Genomic DNA, 23,029 nt, shown 5'->3' on the forward strand with positions numbered 1-23,029 from the left:
ATAAAACCCCTTTCCCACCCGGGAAGGAGGAACTGGTTCTATCATTTCTTTGGAAAGCATGTGATAATGAACAGGTGGAGACAAAACAGTCTGATCTGCAAGATGAAGAATGACCCCCTAGAAAGGAGGAATTTCCTCTCACTGCCATGTGTAACCATGATGAATGAGTTTTATAGTGCCCATTTGTCTGAAACAATCTGTTGACAAAGAGAAAATGGAGATTCAGACTTTCTAGATAAGAAAAAGGGACAGGGTGGGAGCGGGTCATAAGGCCTCTTCAATAGTCATTCAGACTTGTTGGAGTGACCTTCATTTTTAGAGGCTTGAGATTTCTTTTTGGAAACACCTTGTCACTTCTTAAATGTCTGTCTGCCTGAATTCTGTTGAGACTGGTTATTTTGTTTTTTTGCCAAAACAAATCCCTTTGCCAATTTGGAAAAGAAGGGCTGAAAAATCTTAGAGATTTCTGGGATTAGCTTGCCCCTTTCATCACACTTTTTGATCACCTCTGAGGAAGAGGGGCCAAACACTAAATCTCTATTCAAGAGAGAGAATTTAAAATCTCATTTTTCACATCATCTGGGATGTTCTGAGAATGTAGCCAAGCACCCCTCCTTAAAACAATATCAGTTGCCACAGCCCTGGAAGAAGTATCAATACAGTCATACACACGCACTGCAAACAATGAGTAGGGACCTGTGCAATAGAAGAAACTAAATTATTTAAAGCAGATTTTTCTTCATGAGAGGAAACTGTAGATAAAACATTCCTCATACTTTCACAATATGTCAGAATAAACTTTAGCATATGAGCCTAACAATTTAAAATTCTGAAATTCAAAGTTGCAGAAATACACATTTTTCCATAGCTATCATTTTTACCACCGTTATTAGAAATAGGAGGATTGGAATTAATTAATAGCAATGAGGTATTCCCTTGCAGTAACCGAAGTTTGAGTGGAAAATCTTAGCAAAGATAAGCAACTCATCTAAATGTGGAAATAAGGCTATAGCTGCTGGGTCAGGTTTGGGAATAGTGTATACAAAATTTAAAAGACTAAGGAACTTTATACATCCTCTCTATATTTTTAGTGACACCTGGCTGACTATCAGGAAAATTACAGGCAGTAAGACGTACATCTTATAAAGAAGACAGAGTAGGAGGAATAGGTGTAGGTTCTGGAAAATCCTTATGTAACAATTCATAGTATTTTCTGAGGGACTGAAAAAGCTCAGTGTTCTCCCACTGAAAACACCGGGACATTCTAGCAATAGAATGGAGAATCCAAAAGTAAGCTCTCCTCTGAGTCTGAATCTGAAATCTAAGGACAAAACCTTGAATCCATCTCTGCATCTTCTTGTTCAGATTCAGAATCTTGAATCTCTTCAGGAAAGAAGGCATCCTTCTTTGTTTTACAAGAAACTACTCTACAAGAAGGATCAATAGCGTGAATCAAACCCTGAGCCAGCTCTGTAAACCACTCCTATCCAAACAAATTTGAGGAGGTGTAGATACATGCTTGATTTTCTGTTTCTTTCTGACAGAAAAAATTGGGTCAATCCTGTGATTAATGGCAGCCGCTATTTCACCAGGGATGGGCACAGCAATCTGACACAACAGGGAAACCTTCTCTGTTCCCTCTCCTAGGACCGACAAGAGTGGTTCTCACTTGCCTGCAGAGGGGATCCAACAGCCACAGAGGTTGTGCCTAACTCCCAGTCCATAGTTGCTATAGGTGCTACACTAGAGGGATCCGGGGTAAAAGATGGAAGGTCTGAGGTACAACAAATGGCCACAGCAGAGTCACCTACCTGTGGCTGAGGCAAACTGTTCACTTGTTGTGGTGGCAAAGATTGTTTGCTTAACTCTTCCTTTGTGGCTGGAAGAAGGACCGACTGTGAAATTGACAATCTGCTTCATAGTCAAGCCAAACACGGTGCCTCTATCCCAGGGGAAAACAAGCAAAAATTGCCAGTAAAACTACCAGTCCACAAAAGTTACTTTTTTGACAGTACAAAAAGCACTTTCAAACACTTTGGTAGCCTCACAATGTAAAAGTAACACAACTTCTCCACAGAAAATATTTTAGCAGTTAGTTAACACTACATTTAAACTAACAGAAACAATGAGTTCTCCATTTAAAAGTTCATTACAGTCTCAAGACAATCCATTAAAACACAACACTCCTAGCTTTAAAATAACTTTCCTGATGAGGAAAGTAATAAAACATCAGTGAAAAATAAGAAAATGCAAGTTTTTTCCCCCCCAAAGGGAACTTATCTGCCCAGCTAAGAAAAACATAAGCCAACCTTTGATCCTCGCAAGCCTCAGAGGAGTGTACTCTTCAGCAGCAGGAAAGCACTGGAGGGAATCACTCCAAAACTTGTCTTTTAGTCAGCTCAGCTTGAGCTGCTTCACAATTTGGATATGTGGAAGGTGCCATGAAGCTTTGAAAGCTATCTGGCTGTTACATACTTGCCAGAATATAACCCATATAGCTTGGTCTACTGTAGCAGTAACCAGTGTGAAGAATATTATTAGTGTCCAAGAACTTATCTTTTAATTCCTGTGTCACTGAAGGAAAGTTATCTGTTAAGGTTAATTAGGACAAGTGTTTCTATGTAAAGTGGAGAGGTATTGGCTCCATTATTTATTGCCTTAACTCGACCAATAATAGAATATGATTATTTCTTCGGTATGTGCTCAACTCAGGATATAAAAGAGCCAAAAAGAATTCAGTGACCTTTACAATGAAACAGGATCAGTGAAACATGTCATTTTCAGAAAATTAGGATGTTTGAACTTACATTTAGTATTTCATTTATTTCAAACTTAAAAGCAAGCATTTAACACATGCTTGCATTTCCAGTTAGAGTGACTCTATAGTGTGTAGTTTTAATCTTAATGTTGTATCACATGGTATAAATACCAAAAATAAAGGCATACTGCTACTAACAAAGGCACCAAATTACAACCTGAAAACATTTTTGTCATGGAAGGGTAGCCAAACTGTGGAGTATGCTAGTCAGAGTTGTAAAAGAGGCTGCAAGTCTGGAATAATTTAAAAATACATTAGATTCTAATTAAGCAAAATTTAAATCTCTACCACTGGGACCAGAATACTAATGTCTTGATTATATTTTAGGGCTTTGAGTTTGTAGCAACAGTTTTGACTTTTGAAAAAAAAAGCCTGTGAATGACATAAATACAGCTGCACAATGATCATTTTGATTCATGGAGAAGTTGCACACTGAATCTGGCCTCATACAGACCATCAAAGGCTCACAGAGTGTCATAGTTCTGTGTTGTGCTATAGTGCCCATGTCCATCAGAAGATACATGCAAATGACTATATAAACATATGCAAATGAAATTGGGCAGGGAAATGAAGTCGTAATGATATTCAAATGTATGTAGGAAGAAACATGATTAGTAGTAATATTTGAAGGAACCTTCACACCAATCTGCAGCTAACTATAAAGCATGCCAAAAATTTTAGAGCTGCAGGTAGTGCATGTAAGAGCAGGGCTTTTATTAAATGTAGTTGTTAGACATACAGCAGAATACAAACATAGCAGTATAGACCTTGCATAGGCCTGAATATGTACAGTCAGGCCTGCATCTTTATTTTATGCATACAGTCTCAGAAAAAGGCAGTTCAGTAGAAGGGAAAAGATAACTTTTCTGGCCAAGCATGAGACGTGCAGAAATAGCTTTCAAGGGAAAACTATAGAAAGTTCCTTTCTCTAGGGAAAGTTATGTGTACTTGCAATGGAATGTTAGATGAAAAGTAGATGATTAGGCACCATTAGGCACCTGCTAAACAAGGCCTGAGAATCAAGGCTGAGGGGATGGATACAGCTACCAGAGGAAAGTTACTGAACAGAAGTAATATAATATGTATGTTTAGGACAGAATTCTCAGAGTGTGGTTCAAGACTTGTTCAGATATTGTTGAATTACTTTCGTGCTTTCAGTTATCTGACATATTATGCTGCTATATAGCAACTGAATATGATGCTATTAGATTCTATTATTTTATGCTGCTGACTACAGTAAACAACAATTAAGCAATCCGGTGTAGCAGAACATTTTTGAATAGTAGTAGCACTCATGAGGCAACATACTATTATTCATAGCACTACCTGTTCTTGCTGTTTTGCTATCCAACTCCGCCATAAACATAACTATCAGTGGGTGACATAATGTAATTTCAATGAAATCTGATTTCATTAGAGTTGATCTGGAGATTGTACCAGCCTTGGCTGACATGAGTCAGCCATATGCAAAACTGACAGGAATGCATGGCTATTCCATACACATGAAGACCAAGGTATGTATAGCTCTTTTCTACACTAGTTAATAAAAGCTTTTGGAAGTCATCTAGGGTCATGTATCACAGGCCTCTGCCTGACGAATACTCACTAAGTTCCTTAGTTTAATGTTTCTACATGTGGAGGACCACACTTGCTTTTCTGACACACCACAAGACAGAACAAACATCGTGCATGCCTTTTGTGACACTGGCCACCTCCCCTGAGATAGTGGATGCCATAGATGTAGCAATAAAGCCTCCAACTGGCCCACAGTCAAAAGGGTTTGTGAACAGGAAGGGATTCCATTCTATGAACTGCCGGGTCATATTTGATGTATGAAGGATTATAACCTATGTATCAGCACAGAACTCGGGCACTTTGCATGAGGCAAATATACAGGATACATCTCAGCTATGTCATCACTTCCTGCAAAGTTGAAATCCACTGGGTCATCTTGTTGGTAAGTGCAGGCACAGTGGCTAAAGTTAAGGTATATGGCTGCATGTATATTGTGTCCAAATGTATTAATCCCACCATGTTGATACTCTGTTGAATGGTCAATACTTAATGGAGCCCTAGCTTATGATGCATGCATGAAACCCTCACAGTATATCTGAAATAATGCCACACACACACACACACACACACACACACACACACACACATGCTCAGCACAGAAGGAACAGCAATACCATCATTTGACAAGATTGTGGTGGTAAAGCAACAACTACTGCAGCTACACAACCCACCCTGCAGAAAATGATAGGCAATATTTAGTCCAGAATTATAAGCCCTGACAACCATACACTGACACTGTACTCACACACCAAAAAACATTTAAAATGTTAATATCAGGCTGTGCTTATTAGTGCATGGTCAAACCTCTCTGTTAATCAGACATTACCACATTTACCATACAATAGTGAAGGTGGAGTGGTGGACAGTCATCAATTTGTGCACAGGTGACTACAGACATAATGGGATTTCCATTAACACATTTTGGGTTGGGTTAGGGCATATTTCAGAACTTGTAACAGGGGTCCTAAGGTAACAGATACTATGTGTCCTAGACAATTCCCTCCTGCAGTAGGGTGGGGGTGTCACATTGTGACCATAGCCTGAGGCAAAGAGTCAAATTTCAAGGTGGTAATTCCTCTGCATCATATGCAATTTCCAACAGTTATGGGATGGGGATGCCAAGAAATAGCCATGACTTGCAGCCACTATGCCAGCTTGTTACATGTGGACTTAAAGTCCGCCATGATAGGGATGGTGTGTGGCTGTGGAACAATGACCTGGATGAAGTCTGCTGATAAGGTGTCTTGTCAGTGAGGCTGAGTATCATGGCCTCCCACAAAGTGGTGTACATGTTCAGATGTAGATAGCTTACCTTGACCTCAGACATTATTATCGGTTTGGGCAGTGATGGTGGCACTAGCTGCCCTACACAGATGGAAGCAATGTGTGCCACCACAGACCCCCTAAAATCAATCAGTACTGTGTCCCTAGACTCCATGTTCTCACAGATACCACCCAACACAGCAATCATCTTCATGCTAGACTGGGTTGCAGAAGACTGTAGCTGGATGATACTGAAGCACATGCGCTGATTGATCCTAAAGGCCAACTGCATGTCACGGGTAACTGTAACATACAATCTCTGCATGTCTGTAAAATGGTGGGTAAATTCGGATGCAGTAGGCTCATCCACTGTTACATCTGCAAGGGATAGCCAAAGGGGACCCCTCCCCATCACCAGGGATGGTAAGCACTCAGACTGTACAGCTCAGCTTCATCTGTGCCCATCCAGGATGAAGACAGACAGTGCCACTGTGTCATCAGACTGTAACATGGATATTTGCATCTCATCATCAGCAGTCCCTACAGAGATGGTTCTATCAATCTTTTGTTCTGTCCCAGCCTCTACAGGTGTTACTGTAACAGTGGTATCCACTGTAAAAGCACAACAAAAGATACACCACAGTCAGCATGTTTATTTGCACCAAATCTATGCCCCTATGGCATGCACACTAAGGGTGTCCATGCAAGATGTACCACACAGTGCCAACATAACTCTGCTGCTATTTTGATGTAGCTGGATATTTGATGTCCCTATAACAAAACACAGACAACACATGCTGTGGTCAACCTACAGTCTATTTATGCAGTAATACTGTACAGAAATCTGCTGAATGTGCTAAACCTGATGCATCATTCATAGAGATGTGTGGGGTTGATCCATTCTGTAGACAGTGTCCACTCCTACAAGTAAGATCCCAGTATCATTGTCCTCCTGGAAGTGCACAAATGACTCCTCTGGCTCTGTCAGTCTGCTATTCCTAAGTGCCATCCACCACACTCATGGATGACCTTTCAATTGCTGAGGAATGTGCCAGGTTGCATTAATATTCACAAACTGCCTTATATTTCTGTGACACACCTCTAATGTAAAGAGCATCTTGCTACCTATGCTTACATTTGACAAATCAAGGTGACAGGTTTATGCTGGAGACCCTTCCAAGTATACGAATAGTGCTACAAAACAGCTACACTCTGTGCTATCTATGATTTTGAAATCACACTGTATGCATGAGCCACAGGTTCCCTTTTTTCCTCTCAAAACTGAAACCATTTTCAGATGAGATTCAGGAGAATGGCAGCTTTTGCTAATGTCTGCCAGACAGCACCTGTATGGTTTGTGAAGGACAGCAAAATTATGTTCTGTCTCCATCATGGTCATATCAAAGAGCACCTACAGGGCCCTTGTGATGTTTTCTTCAAAAATACTGATGCTCTGTATGAATTGGCTAAGGAGTTTTAGTCAACCACAGCCATCACCTGGACAGGTGAACAGTGTAGGTATCATTATGGTGACTGTCAGCACTGTCAACCTGATACTCATCATGTCTGAGAAACACAAGTTAGTCAACAGTGCACCAAATGGTATAAAGAGTGGATAGCTTTGTATTTTTTTACATTTATTTTTTGTGTTTTGGACTGTTGTTGCTTCTGGAAAGTATATGTCAAGATCAGTTTAGGAAATATATGTATGCTACTGTCCAGATCTTTTATGTGAGGAGGAGGTGTTGGTGATGTTTCTAGTGGTGCTTAATGTGATCTGCCCGTTCTGTGAGGGGGTTACACTGCACAATCTCATGCTGCCTGCACACTTCTTGTGTCCCTGTGTGAAACTGTGCCACACTGTATGTAAATCAGTCAACATATTAGTAGGAGTCACGCACTTGCCTGCTACCTGTAAAACAGCTAAGGAGGTATCTGTATGGTACAGTGAATGGTATCTGTTCTTCTTGCATCTTACCATACACTTGTCACAATTCTCTGATGTGTCTTTTTCTTTCAGTTTGAGCAGAATCTGACAGTAATCATGTTGCCTACCACTACAGACAGAACAGGCTTGCAGCCAGCTATTAATTCCTTTCACAAGTGCTGACATGAGTTTCAAACAAACTCAGTCTAATGTCAGGATAGATTCACTTATGACAAACTTCCCATTGTGCCTCCACACTGCAGGATTTTTTTTTTACCCCGCAAAGGTAAATTCTTAAATGAAAAAAAAAGTTCCTTAACTTACAACCAAAAACAGTACAAAGCCGTCCCTAGTTTATTAACCAAATGTCCTATCTTGCCATTGGTTTCAATATGAGTAGGCAACTAATGGAACAGTGGTCATTAATCCTGGCCAGTAGTTAGCATTCAATATGATAGGCTACATCAACTCTTTTTTCTCCAAATGTAGCATTCACAGTCTTTCAGTTGTATCCAGTTTGTCAATGGCCATAAATTGAAAAGTGTGATCTTTATGAACTGGAATATGCCTTGCTACAGCGTTATTGAGTCTACCTTTTCTAATGCAATAGTTATATTCGTAGATTCTCTCTCATAACCTACGCTCAGTTTTTCCCACATAAAAACAAGGACATCGGTCACACAATGCCAAATAAACAATGGATTTGGACTCACAATTAAATTTGCCATACATTCTGCATGTTTTGTCACAAACAGTGAAAGGCTCCCCCCACCTTTAAGTATTTACAGTGAGGGCAAAAGCCACACTTCCTCATGTTATACAGATCCCTTGCTGATGTTGTAAAGATGGCTCCACGTTTCTCAAGAATGTTTTTAAAACTGTGTGCCTTTTTATAAACTGTTATTGGTTTTTCACCTACTCTGTCCTTAACCACCACATCGTCTCGAAAGATGACCCAGTTTTTAATTAAAATTTCTTTACCTCTTTTATGGTTTGTTCCATAAGTTGTTATAAAAGTCAATCCCTCATTTCTACTCATAGATCCTGGCATTTTATTAACAATGTCCACCTCCATTCTATCCAAACCAGCAGCAATAGTGGAACTTATATTATGTTCAAAGTCCACCTTGCTCAATACAGGCTTGAAATATCCACTGGCACTCTTAGAATGGACTTCAACCAATTCATTCAATAATGGTGGAGGGTACCCTCTTTTTCCTAAACATGTTCACAAATTTGTTAGTTTCCTCCATAAAATCATCAAGAGTGACTGTACATGCCTCCCTCAATGGTTGGCCTTTAAACACTGATCTTTGTTGGTGTTGTGGGTGGGAACTACTAAAGTAAAGAAAATAATTTGAATATGTGTTTTTTCTATATATTTTAGATATATACCTTATGTGGACTATATCCTTCTCCAAAATCAAGTCCAGGTAAGAAATCTTTTCAAAATTGACTTAATGCGTAAAGGACAGGAATAAAGTACTACTGTTAATTGAACCAATGAATTTTGTTATGACAATCTCCTGTCCCTCCCAGACAATAAAAATATCATCCAGATAACACAGATAAAGTCTAAAATACTGATTAAATTCATTATTGAAAAGATAAGTGTGTTCCCAATGAGCCATTACTATATTAGCAAACACTGCTCCACATGGTGAGCCCATATCCACTCCACTTTTCTGTAGGTAGTAGTTGCCTTCAAAAGTAATACAATTATTACTAAGGACTAATTCTAACAGTTCTTCAATTAAATTACTATTATCCTGAGTCACGCCCCTATCTACTAAGAACTCAGTGACCCATTGAATGCCAGTGCTGTGCAGAATTACCGTTTCTTAACATCCACGGTAATTTAAAAAATCACTAGAATTGAAATCAAGATCATTTATTTTTTCTAAAAAACTCCAGGAGTCTTTACAGATTTGATTTTCTTTCTGCATGAGGACTTTTAATTTTGCATCTAAAAATATTGCACAGGCTGATGTACTACTACTGTTACGCCCATCAACTATTGGGCGTAGAGGCAGGTTATTCAAGTTTTTATGAAGTTTAGGAACTCCAAAAATTACTAGTGTCACTGAGGCTGTCATATGTAAATAATTATATAAGCTCAAATCAATTCTTTGATCAATAAATAAATCCATTAGTTGGGTGAAAAAATCCTTCTGTAAGCCCCATTTAGTTCATTCCTAGTAACCTCCTCATAGGTGTTAGATCACAAAATTTCAAACATACGTCTATTATAATCGTGTATGTCCATCACCACCAATCCACCTCCTTTATCGGGTTTCATATATCTAACTTTTTTCTTGTTTTAAAAAGTTTAAGATTTCCTATTCCTCCTTCTCCAAATTAAAGCCAAAGTCCTCATCGTATTTATTGAAAAGGTTTTTAAAATCAGCCTTGCATACCTTTTTCATAAAGTTGCAACATAGGATGCAGGGGTGGATTATAAGTACTGGCAATCCTAAATGGGTTGTTTGTGAATGACAGATCCTCCAAAAATATTTTCAAATTAAGTTTCCTTAGGTAGATCTTAAAATCCATCATGGTGCTTACATAACTCATCCTCTTTGACAGGACAAAGGTTAAGCCTCTAGCCAAAATGCTTGTGGCTTCCTCATTAATGGATGTTTCCGAAAAGTTATACAAATAGAAATCTCTGTCATTGTTACTCACAATGCTACATCCACCATTAAATTTCCCCTCTTCTTTTGATAGTTCCTGGTTCAGCTCTGATGTATTCAGTTCCTCCTCCCTTGATGTCTCCTCCAAGGTTGATTGGTTTGTGGGGGCTGTTGTTCTTGATTCTTTCGCAATTGGTTCATTGTTGAAGGATAGTGAAAAATCTGTTGTTTCAATTGATTTCTTTCTCTTATTAGATCTGAACACCTTAATGGTTGACTTTTGTTGTTATTCACAATTCCCCCTTGTTGTTTCAAATTATGGATGGGCACATTAGATGTTCAGTCTCTTCATTATGGGCTGTGGTCAAAAAATTAAAATTGTTCTTAACATGATTAGTGTATCCTGTGTATTTCTGAGAACCTGGTTGGAGGGGATATGCAACACCATTAGCATAAATTCTAACTGAATCAAAAGTAAAAGCAACAGAAACATTATCATCTATATATCTACTTCTTTGCTGAACGTTATCATATAACTCTATACACATGATGTATATATAATGGCAGGAATTCATAGAGATGTACTGCGCTACTGTGCAGGCCTTGCACTGCTAAGCAGTACAGCATGGCAGCTTAGACAGCATTCAGATATCCAAACTCAGGCATACAGTGCTTATGTACAGCTATGTGTGCTGCAGGATATATAAATGAACAATGTCACAACTATACAAATGGGCTCATCCATGCAGAGAATTTATGTAAGTAGACATATCCAGATAGTGAAGATCTTGCACACAAGTGTAAGACACAACCCAAAGAGGGGTTGTGCACCACAATGAGTGATCTCATGAAAACAGAAATTGTACACTCACAGACTGATACATATGAAATATAAAGTAGTGAATATATTAGACTAAGCATGATAGCACATCATCTGGCAGGATGACACAAGGTGACATAGAACGATATTTAGCCATACAATATTTCTATCTGCACTGCTATGGTGTCCATAAAGACATCTTTCAGATGCATAAAACTGGCTCTACAGGAAAGCAGGAAAAGCGGAGAAGAGCAAGCATGATATCACACAAAAGGGTAACACATAAAAATGTGCAGAATAGACAGAATGAAGGTAACTTTTTTGTTGGAGATAGGGTCCCATTTTTTCATTATGTAGAGAGAGGGGATGAGGGGGGAAAGTGAAAGGGAAGGAGAGTAGGAAAGAGAGTAGGATACTGTGCAGGGATGGACAAACACAGTGAAGAGCACAAACAGGGGTGTAAGTGCGCATACAAGGTTTGGAGACACAGTGGTGATGGAGACACACAGAGAGTAGACAAATGGCGAGGGGGAGGGTTGAACAATACACAAGGTCTAAAGTATGAGAAATGAAGAAGAAAAGACACACTGCTGTGGACAGGGTAGAGTTTGAGCAGTACTCTGCCATTTGTCACCCCCAACCCAGAGGGATAATACAGGGATAATTCATCATATGATGGATCAGGATATTATGATCCACACTCTCTCCTGGCTGCCCAGTGGTAGGGGTCAGCCAAGAGAGCGAATCAGCTCAAGGAGTTTTCTCATCTGGGCCATATGCCTGCCCATTGCTATCTACACTGTAGCCTCTAACACATGCTCCAGTTGTGGCAGAGCCACATCAGGTAATAGAAGAGGGCTACTTGCAAGTGAGAGACCACCTCCCGTGTGGCACTTTCATCCTCAATGCCCTCATGTCCTTCAGCTACAGTCTTGGCAGATGCAGATTGTGTTGGTTTTGTCTATTCAACAAATCCATTATCTTGACCACCCATTAAATGCTGCCAGCAAATATGTCAAATTGTGTGCATATGGCAACACTGGAAATTCCACTGTTTCATAGTCAAACCACCATATGATCGTGTACATTCATTTGAATTTATGATGGCAGTTTGTCTCAGTGTCAAATGCAATGTTGAGAACCATGGTTTTCTTTGTTCTCCCTACATTTATTTAGCAGACTGTTAATTACAGATTAGTTTAACAGTGAATTCTGTAGGCTTTGTTTCCTTGACCACAGGGATACCACTGTCTCTATGGTTATCCACCATGTGAATGTTCTCATTGGATGATATTGTCATAAATCATGGACTGAAGGATAAATATCTGCAGATATCCAGCTTTATCTATCCATTGCACATATAATATAAATCAGAATGACCCACTATACTAGTTTACAAAGTATAACATTACTGGTAATGTGACTGAGCAATTCATGATTATCAGAGCAATGACAATGTTAATCCATGTAAACCAGTTTAGCAGTGTTACACTGCATTGCACTGTACAGTTAAGGGTAGTACAGCAGAATGTAAATGAGCATTCCACCATGCTATACAAACCGTATTCCTTGTTTCATAAAGAGAAGATTAGCTGAACAAGAAACTAGGCAACCCATTCTACAGATGGAGTTATGGACTGCCAATGTACTTCCACAATCTCTGCAGCTTTCCTCCTCTTTTTACCCACATATGCCAATTTAACAGTCAACAGTGGTGGCATCTAGAATAGTGAATGCTCCTCTAGGCTACATGTAGGCATATATAAACTGACAATGAAACCTTTCATAGGCATAGTATCTAGTTGTGACAGTAACAGCATGGCGAATCTTGTAAATAACCTTTTCCATTACTAAATTTGCATGCAAGTAAGACAGTCTAGCATGAAAGGTCTCTAATATTCAATGCCTTCCCAGCATTTCTTGATGAAAACTAGATTCATAATCTCTTTCACTTTTACATGAGCTAGATATTTGGTGTGACTGCAGATGTTTAAACAATGGGTTTACTTTGAATGTTGAAAACTCATTAATATTTTGTCAGTCCTAAAGCAACTGCCTGACATGTAATTGGCAAGAACAAAACACAAATAAATGTAGAGTTAAGTAGATACATGAAACTGCTTAGGGCAGTTGTTGGGAATGAAGCAGATAGATAAGGTTAATTTTATGTTTGGTTAAGTCATTGAAAAGTATTGATACTGTATTAACTGCTTAATTGTCCATCCATCTATCCACATCCTTTTTCCCCATATTTACACATGGGCTTGGGGTGTCACTACAACAGTGACAATCATCTATAGCCAAGGTTCACACCACAGGGTGGTTAGCCCTACCATGGCTATACTTTCATACCACACCTTCACACCTATGGCCAATTTAGTATGCCCAGTCTACCTACTGCATGCCTTTGGAACATGGGAGGAAACAGGAACAGTCAAAGCAAACATGCTTATATAAATATATCAAGTGCTAAGGATTGTTATTATTAACAAAACACAGACCTAGTTTAAGTTGGAAGGAGCTATTTTCCCAAAATAAGCTGTACCTGTAGAATAGTTGCAGCAACTCTGCAATGACACTATTATGAGCTGACTAGGTACCTATAAAAATTGTTCCAATTTAGTCTTCTCTCCCTTTTTTAAACAGTGGACTATACTCAGGCAGTACCAAGAAGCATTTAGTTACCAGCAAGATTAATATGCTTGAATTATAAAGTTACTGTTTTCCTTACTTTGGTAGAAATAAAAAAGAGAGGGAAAATTGTTCCTTAACTGAACAGCTTACTGTGTATAACACTGTTTCAGCAACTAAGTTTAAAAAATGTGATATGCTTTCAACAGCAATTTAGTCAGCCACTCAGACTAGAACATATAAAAGTATTAGTTCTAGCCCCTTCTCCACAACCTCTCTACATAAAATCCCCAATAACTTTTTTTAGAAGCCTACCCTCTGGGATTATGTTACTTATACTTCAAGATTATTTCTTGTCCTAGCAGGGCATCTAGGTAAAATTGATTCAACTTTCCTCTCTAGTGAATTGCTGCTAAACAAGTGTCCTACTGATTGTTTTCTTGAGAAATGTATCTGGCTGAAATTCTCACATCACTCAGTTCCACTTTGCTGTCTACCCTACCCCCTTTCCCACCCACTCCTATATCATTTAATTTGTGCAGTCCAGGCACATCCAATGTAGTTGGGATCTGACAGGGATAATCTATCATTTACCAAATTAAGCTACCCAGTCTAATTCCACCTCATAACTCGGTCTCAGTATAAACACACCACAACAATATAAAAGCTACTAACCTTCTTTTCAATTAATCTTCTTCTACACTCAATATGTACACTGGTTACTAGATTTAAATCATTACACCTTCTTCTTTATTTTCCCTCTGTATCAAATGCTAAACCTCTCTGACTCAGTTGAACTATTCTACATCTACAACACTCTTCTACTCCTCACCTGCTTTAACTTACTTCACTCTTTTTCCTTCTTCCCTATTGCACGTAGGTATACTACAATACTTTGCTTCCTTCCTGCTCAAATTATCTCTTCAGCACAGCTAATATTATAATATACATAGCTACTCACAGTTGCTTAACCATAACTCAGCTAACTAAAAGTTCTATCTAGCTCTTCACACCTTCTCCTCTAAAATCAAGTTATAGCCAATCACATCTTACAAGACTATATAGTTCCTAAACATGTATTCATATTTACTTAGAAGCTGATTGCAAACCTCTTCTCTATTTATAAACTACAATACACTTTATAATAAGAGTTTAGCTGATTTCCAATCAATCACTCAAGAGTTTAGAGGCAGAAGAGTATGATTCTACTCATATAAAACTTTCATAAATGGCTGGCTATGGGAATGGGATGGTAGGTATCCAAATTAGGTGTCAGCAAGTTCTGACCTCCTCCATCTGTTTTTAAGGCTTTACTATATATATTAAAGGACTGTGATGACAGTGCAGTACAGTACTGAACCTAGGAGGCTTTATCTGTTCCATTAACATGAACATTACTGAAACCATAACAACTCAGTGGTAACTAGCTTTATCATTATGCATCTCTTAAGTGGACTTCAGTGACACAATAGTCATCTTCATACCTCTTTATTTTCATTCTGTCTCTGAACATCCAGACTGTACTGAGTTTAGTGGCAGCAAGCTCTGATGTTCTTCAGGCACTGAAAGTATTGTAGTGCCAGCATAACCCTATAACTATTTATGTATTATCTGGTTATTTAATGAACATGCTAACATGCTATGAAACTGTCTCTCTATATTTCTCTGAAGCAGATCATTGTGGTACCCCAGTCCATTAGTATACCCACTTGTTACTATTTATTGTAGCAATTTGTCTCTGCATAAATTAAATGTTAAAATCTTCTTTCCTTTTTGATGGTTGTGATGGTGACACAATTTTATTTCAAACTTATCTGTTCTCATTAATTACTTCTACTCCCTTAGCTTGAAACAGGGTGACAAATTGTCCTAAATTCCTGTTATCTTTGCCTCTATTCCTCACTGAGATGAATTTTGATGGTAGCAAAATCCTTTTCTGCTTGCTGTCTGACTTTGAAGATATTGGTGGACTTTGGAAGCTGCAAAGTCTTTTCAAAATTACGTTAGTACATATTCATTACCTTAAGTGCATTATAATTCATTATAAAATAAGCAGACTTAAGTATAAGCAACTAAGAAAAACAATTCAATTAGGAAAAACAAATTAATAATGCATAATACACAAATGAGCACCAAATATGCTTTTCAAAGTTAAAGAAACTACTTCATATTCAATTCATTCTTAAGGTCATTTGGTTAGAGTGTCACTGATGAAAATAAGTAGTGATTCCAGTCCATTGACACAGTAGCAGTATGTCCATCTGTGATGCTGGTGACCTAGAATCAACTTGTGATCTTGGAAGCTAGAGAGATGACTGGAGATAGGTTTAAATGGCTGATAGCCAGCTGAACTTATCTTGGAAAAGAGTGTGGGCTATTGTAGAACAGTGATAATCCCCAGTGGAAGCTAGAAAGCACTATTACTGCCACACTATGCATACTGGGTAGGGAAGACATCAGCATGTCATCAATGGATGTACTACTGAGTGTGCATGTGAATATATCATTATGGTTCCACTTTATAATCTCAAAATACTGAAATCTCAAATTTCAGTATCCCAAGACCATAAAGTCGAAGGTTCCAAATCCCAAAACCCCAAATCTGCAAAACACAAAATCACGAACATATACGCACCATACACCACACAACTCATAAATCATCCAACCCACACTACAACAAACCAACAAACAAAACACACATAAACACAAAAACCAAACCAACAAACCTACACTACAAATAAGCAGGGGGGCAAGCCTCCCCTGCCCCCCCCTACTTATATATACTAACTCCGAGATTGCACCAAACAGAAAAAGACAGCAAACTCACCATTACACACTCTACAGTACCCTCGAACACACATCACAAATATACAAACACCACCATATTCAACACTTAAACATTCATACTTTTACCTGCCTACCTTAACCCACACATAAAACTTCCAACCATACTCACATACACTCAAACACATACCTAAAACCCAACAAAATACTCACTTACCTTACATACCAGCTAAATCCACACACTACACGATACATCCTGCACACACTACATTCAGCGTCAAATACTGGAACACCATAACCGCAAATTCGTCATTTCCAGATTCGCGCTTATGGAGTTTCGGGATTTAAAAAATTCCACTTTATGGTCTCGAGATACTGTAATTCAAGATTTCAGTATTTCGAGATTATAAAGTGGAACCATCATTACACACCCCGCTCCTTGTGGAAGTTTAGAGCATACAAGAAAATCCTATAGTTAGGAGAAGATGATGCAAGATCATGATGCATCAATCACTGTCTCCACTCAGAAAATCGTAGTGATGCTCCACCAGGTGGCAGGTTGGTGGCCTCTGTATGGGGGGGGGAGTTGACCTCCAGTCAGATGGGGAGTAGGGACAGGAATAGGCATCACTCCCTACAGTTAGTCATCCTGGAAAATGAGGCCATTTTTTATTGGAAAAACAAGAAGTACAACAGTGATACATAATATTTCAGATTTCACACAAGGCTGACTTTGACAGCACAGGTGAACTTTGGAAGCAATATAGTTATTTCTTAGCTTCTTTCTGAGATGAACTTTGATGGCTTAAACCATTGTATACCTCTCCACTTCCTTTCAGTCTCTCAGACAGAGCATGTGAGCTGATATGACAACTCAGTCCTTATTTAATCAACACTAAATAAGCTTTTTCTATGCAGAGTTTCTCAGCAGCAAATTCTGTAGCTCTATCTATCTGAGGCAACTGTCTAAGCTACATTGTCACTTTCCTATATCTGTACCTTCTTTCAGCTTCTCAGACAACCCCCATGAAAACTAATTGCTCATCCTTCTTCCCTCAAATCTGGATGGTAAATCCCTTCTTACCATAAATATAAGCTATGGTGACAACACAGCCCCTAATTTTTGTTCTCTGCTTCCTTCAGCTGTCTCATTGCCACTTTGTAGTAAGATGTCATAGACTGGTGGCAGCGAGTCTGTTCTACATTTCTCTGTAGAAGGCTAATGAGGACATATTTATCCATCTTGGTGGTTCTTTACACTTTCCATCCATTTTCCAAAATAATTATTACTTTCTTATATTTTATCATCTCATATTATTCAAATCTAACATAGTCTAGTTTCAGTTGTAGCCCCATCTTGCCCATAGAACCCATTATTTCCCTAATTACAACTCCCACTCCTATAGTTAGTTCTTAAAACTTATTTTGCTATATTACCTATGTATTCCTAAATCATATTCCTTAGGCTCACTGATCTTTAGATTTCATTTATATATATCAGATGTTCCCCACAATCTAAGGAAAATGAACTCCTTGTAGAACTCTAAGTTATGGATCGGTCTCCTTCTGCCAGGAATCTTGTCTAACAATGGCCTTAAACTACTTTAATTATCTTCTAAATACAGTAGCTGAGAAACTTGCTCCAGCCCTCCACGAAAGGAATTAGCAGTAGGCGCTGTCCTTCATTTCATTTAAATTTAAGTTCTCCTTTTAAGAGCTTGTAACAAATGGAGAAAAAAAAACTTCAAAAAGGCAACCAAACATTTATACCTCTAATCCAGCAATGCACACTGGAAATAAAGCAAGTTAAATCTAGTTACCTCAAAACAAAACAAGAAGCTATGTCTTCATCTCTCAAGAGAGTTTCATTGATTATCACATAGGTAGCCTACAATGAGAAACCCTCCTCAAATACTTCTATTCAAGCCATTAACCCCACACTCCCATAAAATAGTAAACAGTCATAATGAACCCTCTCACTTCCTAAACTAAATACAAATAGTGCCTATAATGCCATTCCCAGTGTAGATAGCTCTATAGGCCAAACATTCTACTTTAAATCTATCCTAGAAAAGAAAATAAGACACCTCTGAGAACATCCCAAAAAAAATATCAAACCCTAAACCCAGTTCCTTGTATTCTTGCTTCCTCCATGTGGTAGCACCAGTTATAGCCAAACCACTTACTCGCATTTACAACTTATATCTTACTATAAGCCTAGGGTGGCTGCGGTGGTGCAGCAGTTAGTGTTGTCACCTCACAGCAAGAGGTTCTCCAGTGTGATTCTCGGCTGAGGTGCCTTCTGTGCAGAGTCTGCATGTCCTCCCTGCAGTCATGTGGGTTTCCACCACGGTGCTCCAGTTTCCTCCCACATTCCAAACACATGCAGTAGGTGGATTGGACACTTTAAACCGGCCATAGGTGAGAGTGTGTGCACAAGTGTGTGGTGCGAATGAACTACAGCAGGCAGGGCTAGCCACCCAGCGGTGTAAACTTTGGCTCAAGATGATTGTCACTGTGGAAGTGGCATCCTGACCCCATGTGCAAAATGGGAAAAGGGGTTGAGGATGGATGGAAGCTTAGTCCCACAACAATTCAAGCATGTTCTGATAATACCTCCTCCCAAAGTCCAGAGGACTTCAGCTCCATCTCCATTCTTTGCTTCTAACTAAAGGTTTTGAAAATATCCTCCACTCTGAAATAATGAATCACATTAATAAGTATCATCTGTCAGTTAGCTCCCAGCATGGTTTCAGGGCAGGTCGTAATGCACTCACGGCAATATATACAAATACAGATAAGTTATTCAGACTTGGAAAAGAGTCTTCTTACAGGCGGTATCTATTGAACAAAACAGGATCTTGCTGCTTAACATCAAACATCTTATCTTCAGCTTACGAGTCCTCAACTAGTTAAATAGCTACCTTACATACAAGACAGTCAGTAGTCTGGTAGGTTCAATATGCTGTGACATACACCTTCTCATCTGGTGCCCCTAAGGGACCAAAGCTAGGTTCTATTTATTTTTGCTGGTCATTAATGACATTACTATTGTCATTCTCCTAACAATATTATTCAGTGCAAATGATATTATCTTACACAGAGATGGCCCTCACTTGCAATGACATGGAAAAGAAAATATAAGCAGACATTTCCACCATCTACCACTAGGTTTCTTTCAGCAACCTCACTAAACTTTGCAAAAACAGCTTCCATGCTGTTTGGGATCAGTCCCCAAGCTGAGGAAGAACAAACCCTTAAACATCTATAACCTGTACAAAAACATGTCTTCCCAGGTAAAAATCTATAATTATTTAGGTGTACTTTTAGACCCCACTGTTTCACACCATTCATGTGGAACGAATTGCATGGAAAAACATAAATAAATTAATTAAAAGCCTGTTATAGTACATCCAGTCATCTTACTCCTAAATCTACATTTACTCTGGCCATCAGTGATGTTACCCATCCCCAGAGTGAAATATGGATTCTCCATAATTTATCCAAATTCCATTTGTAACACCACTGTCACTCAGAATACTATTAATAAAATATGTACAGTCATTAATCCACTACCAAAGTATGAACATCACTGTTTAACCCTGGAAAAGGCTAAATGGCTACCTGTCACTGTAAGAACCTCCCTATTCCTCTCTGCATTCACCTATAAGCTCACGTACAACTATTGCTGTCATTCACTGGTATGTTCCACATATTAATATCCCCTAAGATCTTCTGTATAATAATAGCAAGTTCCCAAACCTCATATGCCCCCAGTTCAGAAAGTCAAAGGGGAGAAATTTAGTAGAAGAGTGCAAACCAATTAGAATCTCATACCTCAAGAAATTATAGCCCAGACAGACTATTCAGTCTTCAGGGGAAAAAAAAAACAGTTAATTTGAGTTCAAGCATATGATAATAATGTGAAGTAATCATCTGTAGGTGCTAACATAAACTGCATGGATATAAATAAGTAAATAATCATAATGGTGTATACAGTTGTAAATAATGGTTTGGCTTTTTACCAGAGTAAGTATATGTCTGTGTCTCCACAAAATTTTACATAACAATTATATATAAGATTCCAGTCTTTGTGCATACCTTTCTAAAGTCTCTGTAGACGTGAAACAATTCATGTTTTGAGATTATTTAAAATGAAAAAATGAACATGTCTAAAAGTACTGTTATGGCAAACTGAATACCATTTTGTTATCTGTGATTGCTTTGGACCTGAGTGGTAGCTGAAATGGACTATGGACTAACCCACCTACTGGGTTAACAAACTGAATGTATGAATGAATGAATGAATGAATGAATGAATGAATGAATGAATGAATGATGAAAAAATATACCAATAACCATACAGTGTCTAGGAAAGAATGTGGATGGACCGAGGTTTTATGATATAAAATATTTGATGATGACCTTTTCTTTATTTGAAAGGACAAGTGGTGAAGAATACTTATTATTTTTTATTGAGAAACTTAATGAAAGTACAATTTTATGGGCGGCCATGGTGGTGCAGCAGTTAGCATTGTCACCTCACAGCAAGAGGTTCCCTGGTTTGATCCTTGGCTGGGGTGCCTTCTGTGCAGATTCTGCATGTCCTCCCTGTGGTTGTGTGGGTTTCCTCCGGGTGCTCCAGTTTCCTCCCACATCCCAAAGACATGCTGTAGGTGGATTGGACACTCTAAACTGGCCCTAGGTGTGAGTGTGTGTGTGTGTGTGTCTTCTGTGGAAGGTTGGGCGCTGGGCTGGCAACTCGACACCATAAAACTCCACTGCCAGTCATGAACGGACATGTGATCCACTGTGGCGACCCCTAACCTTAACCCCTAAAAGCCAGAAGAAGAATGAAAGTACAATTTTTTAAAGTTCTTCCCTGGCACGAGGTAATACAGTTGATTTTTAAGCTGTGAATGTTACTATGGATGTAGAAAAATCAAGGTTTTTCCTAGTACCATCTATATATATTTATATATATATATATATATATATATATATATATATATATATATATATATATATATATATATATATATATAGACTGTGGTGGTGGTGCTGCGGTAGCATTGTTGCCTCACAGTTAGACGTTGCCCGTTCGATTCTCAGTTAGAGCGTCTTCTGTGTGGCGACATGCATGAATGGGCGTTCCGTCATTGAAGGTTGTGCGTTAGGCCCAGCTAGCCAGCACGTAAAACTCTAATGCCAATCATTAGCGGACCGGAGTTCCGCTGTGGCGACCCCTAACCGGGAAAAGCCGGAAGACACAAACAAACAATATATATATATATATATATATATATATATATATATATATATATATATATATATATATATATATACACACACACACACACACATATATATATATATATATATATATAGATAGATATATATATGTATATAGATAGATAGATAGATAGATAGATATGTATATATGGGTGTGTGTGTTTAAATATAGATATATATATATTTATATAAACTTATATATATATATATATATATATATATATATATATATCTATATATTATATATCTATCTATATATATATATATATATATATATATATATATATATATATATATATATATATATATATATATATATATATATATATATATATATATATATATATATATATAGGGGTGTATGACATTTCAGCGAAAATCCATTTCACCAAAAATTACTGACATAGGGTCCAAATCGCCAAAAATCCGTTTCACCGAAAATATTACTGACAGTGTATCTGCCCTTTTCCCCCACTGTTGAGTGATCCTGGAGTGAGAATATTAAAGTAGAGGGGTGTGGGGAGCACAGCCCCCCAGACTGGGGTGGGGGGCATAGCCCACCACCTACTCAGGTTATAAACTACTTACTCACCGTTTTAATAGGGACTGCTCAATATGAAACAATCATCATCTTTCGGCTTTTCCCATTAGGGGTCGCCACAGTGGATCATCTCTTTCCATTTCTTCCTATCCTCTGCATCTTGCTCTGTCACACCAACCGCCTGCATGTCCTCTCTCACCACATCCGTAAACCTTATCTTAGGCCTTCCTCTTTTCCTCTTACCTGGCAGCTCCATCCTTAGCATCTTTTTCCCAATATACCCATCATCCCTCCTCAGCACATGTCCAAACCAACGCAATCTCGTCTCTCTTGCTTTGTCTCCAAACTGTCCAACATGAGCTGACCCTCTAATATACTGATTCCTAATCCTATCCATCCTAGTCACACCGAGTGCAAATCTTAACATCTTTAACTCTGCCACATCCAGCTCTGACTCCTGCCTTTTTGTCAATGCCACTGTCTCCATCCCATATAACATAGCTGGTCTCACTACCCTCTTGTAGACCTTCCCTTTCACTCTTACTGGTACCCATCTGTCACAATTCACTCCTGACACTCTTCTCCACCCATTCCACCCTGCCTGTACTCTCTTTTTCACCTCTCTTCCACATTCACCATTACTCTGAAATGTTGATCCCAAGTACTTATACTTGTCCACCTTTACCAACTCTACTCCCTGCATCCTCACCATTCCTCTACCCTCCCTCTCATTTACACACATATA

Source organism: Protopterus annectens, chromosome 1.part0, assembly GCF_019279795.1.
Source record: "Protopterus annectens isolate FY-2018-M chromosome 1.part0, PAN1.0, whole genome shotgun sequence".
Taxonomy (NCBI): Eukaryota; Metazoa; Chordata; order Ceratodontiformes; family Protopteridae; genus Protopterus; species Protopterus annectens.